Genomic DNA, 3,151 nt, shown 5'->3' with positions numbered 1-3,151 from the left:
CCCCAACAGGGGTGGAGTCTAGTCTGTCAATCAGGTCATAGACAATGAGGTCTCTGTGGGCATGGCCTTCTCCTGAGAATTTTGGGAATTCCTGTATTTTTCCCTGGGAGGCAGGAGACACACCCTCTCTTGGCTCACTCCCTGGGAGACTCTCCCTCTGCTCACTCCCTGAGAGATACTCTGCTGACAAGACACATAGCACTATGCTAATAGACCCCATGACCTGGGAACTGGAGGAGCCATGTGGAGACCCTGCCAGAGCTGAGATGCTGTAAAACCAAATTGCCTCCATGGCAGGCTCTGCCACCTCGGGCAGGCCTTGGTTTCATCTTGTTCTGTGTACAGTACAGAGCCGGAAAATCCCGGGGACTGAGGCTATCCAACCTGGGAACAACACAGCGGGCCAAACCACCAATGAGAAGATGACATAGCCAGCACAGAAACAGCACAAAGGACCAAACTGCCAACCCACCACAAACAAGCCAATCAGCAGAAAGCGGGAGGGGCGGGCTGGGATGCCTGGCAAACCCTGTGTATATAAATGGCAGTGTTCTCTTTGTTTGGCTCTTGTCCAAGACAGTGCACATGGTTGAGTACCTGAGGACTTGAGCCCTGGCTTAAGCTAGTACAAATAAAGCCTCTCTTGTTATTGCAGCCTTGTGTCTGATCTCCTTCCACTGTTGGGGTGAGTGCTCCCAGTCCCTACATTTGGGGGGCTCGTCCGGGATTTGGGCAATACCCCGGAGTAGAACTGAGATCTGGGACCAAGGAGAGGGGTCTTTTGTAATCCGTACGGTGCAGGTATCAGGCCCTAAGAGAGTGATTGGTAGAGGACTTAGGTGGACGCACCATGGGGGTCCCCGGTCGGGAGCAGAAAGGAGACGTCCTCCTGATTCCCCGGGTAGGTCTTGGAAGCAGACACACTGGGTGTGTTTGGAAGAGAGGCCGAGTTGGCCGTAAGGCTGGCAATCAGGTCAGGAGCCTTGTGGTCTTTTACGACATCTTCTATTTGTAACTGCTTTTTGTGTTGCACTTGTCTGGTCCTTGTTTTTTTGTGTTCCTTTCCGGTAAAATGGGGCGGGCACAAACTACTCCCCTTTCTCTCTTCACAGGACACTTCAGGGAAGTGAAAGATAGGGCATTTAACCTCTCTGTTGATGTTAAGAAAGGAAAATTTGTAACTTTCTGTGAATCAGAGTGGCCTTCCTTCGGGGTAGAATGGCCCCAGGAAGGCACTTTTGACTTAACTATTACCCAAAAGGTGAAAGATATTGTCTTCAATAAAAGACCTCATGGTCACCCGGATCAGATTCCCTATATAACTGTGTGGCAGGACCTGGTTCAGAATCCCCCTCCCTGGTTACAGAAACTTCTTCCTTCTAATAATGCGTAGGTTTTTCTTATCCAAAAGAAAAAACGAGGACCAGATCCAGATCCCGCCCAGCAGGCCCCCTCTAAAGACCCTGGACCGGTTCTTTCCGGCTCAAACCACCCTCTTGATCTCCTTGATTTAGGTTGGAACCTGACACCTTCCCCTCCCCCACCGTGTAATCCTCATGCTTTGTCTGCAGCCCCATCGGTGTCAGATCGTCCTGGAGAAGGGCTGGCATTCTGGACCCGAAAACACGCAAATAAGTCCCCCGATCCAGGACTTGTAGTGGCCCTGACCATCCGAGCCATGGGCCCTCCCTGGGAGAACAGGGAGCCACCTATCAGTATTGGCCATTTTCCACCAGTGACCTTTATCATTGGAAGGCCCAGAATTCAATTGTTTCTGACAATCCTAGAGATTACTACATTTGTTAGATTCTGTTTTGTTCACGCATCAGCCGACTTGGGATGACTGCCAGCAGCTTTTCATGACAAAGGAGCAGGACAAAATAGAAGGAGAAGCCCGCAAGCTGGTGCCAGGAAACGACAGCCGCCCAACCACCAACCCTGGAGTGATAGACAGAGAGTTCCCGTTGGAGCGCCCAAATTGGGATTTCAACAAGGCTGAAGGTAGGGAGTGTCTCCAGGTCTACCGCCAGACTCTCATGGCCAGTCTCCGAGCAGCGGCCTGCAAGCCGACTAATCTGGCCAAGGTAGGTGATGTCAGGCAGGCCCCAGAAGAGAGCCTGGCTGCCTACTTAGAGAGAATTATGGAAGGCTTCAGGTTATACATTCCCATGGACCCTACCTCAGAGGAAAGTAAGGCTGCCGTGATGATGGCTTTTGTAAATCAGGCATTAGAAAGAAGGTACAGAAGATAGACAGACTAGGTGAGAAGACGTTGCAAGATTTAATTGAAATAGCCGAGAAAGTGTTTAAGAACAGGGAAACTCTGGAAGAATGGCACGAAAAAATTAGAATGGAAAATAGAAAGTTCCAGGCCGGGGAAACCATGAAGGCTAGTAGAAGGATGGCCCGTATCTTGTTAGCAGCCACGGAAAGTGCACGACAGAGAAGGGATGTCTGGAAGAAGGAACAGGGGCGGTCCCGCAGGGGGAGACTAGATAGAGATCAGTGCGCATATTGCAAGAAAAAGGGACATTGGGCTAGAGAATGTGAGGAAAAGAAGAAGGCCTCTTTTGAGAGGAAGTATAACAAGATCCCAGGAGGGGAAGATAAAAAGGCTAAGCAAGTTTTGTTAGTTAGGCAGGAGAACAGTGACTAGAAAATTCGGGGTTTGGTTCCCCTCCCCGAACCCAGGGTAACCTTGCTCGTGAAGGGGAGCCCAGTAAATTTCCTGGCAAATACCAAAGCAGAGCACTCAGTAATCACAAACCCTGCTGGCAAACTAGCCGCTAAAACCAGTTGGGTGCAAGGAGCAACTGGAACAAAACCTTATCAATGGACAACCCGGCATAAGCTGGATCTTGGGACAGGCCAGGTAAGCCATGCTTTCATGGTAATTCCTGAACACCCTACCCCTCTACTAAAATAAATTGGTGGTGCGGTGAGTAACAATTGGAAGAAAAAAAATTGGGCAAGAAAATAGCAGACAGAATTTTGTACATATGCTTCAAAATATATTAAAAGCTAAAGGAGTTAAAGTAAGCTACCAAAGATTAGAAAAGCTTTTAGATTATGTAGTTAAAGTATGTCCTTGGTTTCCTGAAGACGGAACTGTGATTGAAACTTGGCTGAAAGCAGGGGAACGACTGAAAGA

General features: G+C 49.2%; 1 pseudogene; it reads left to right on the top strand.

Moving 5' to 3' along the window:
- Positions 1-850: 850 nt before the first annotated feature.
- On the top strand, positions 851-2,656 carry LOC105979853 (annotated as a pseudogene).
- The last annotated feature ends 495 nt before the right edge of the window (positions 2,657-3,151 follow it).

This window comes from Echinops telfairi, unplaced genomic scaffold (assembly GCF_000313985.2).
Source record: "Echinops telfairi isolate 266 unplaced genomic scaffold, ASM31398v2 ScPeMD7_7425;HRSCAF=8463, whole genome shotgun sequence".
Taxonomy (NCBI): domain Eukaryota; kingdom Metazoa; phylum Chordata; class Mammalia; order Afrosoricida; family Tenrecidae; genus Echinops; species Echinops telfairi.
This window is presented reverse-complemented; position numbering and strand designations above follow the sequence as displayed.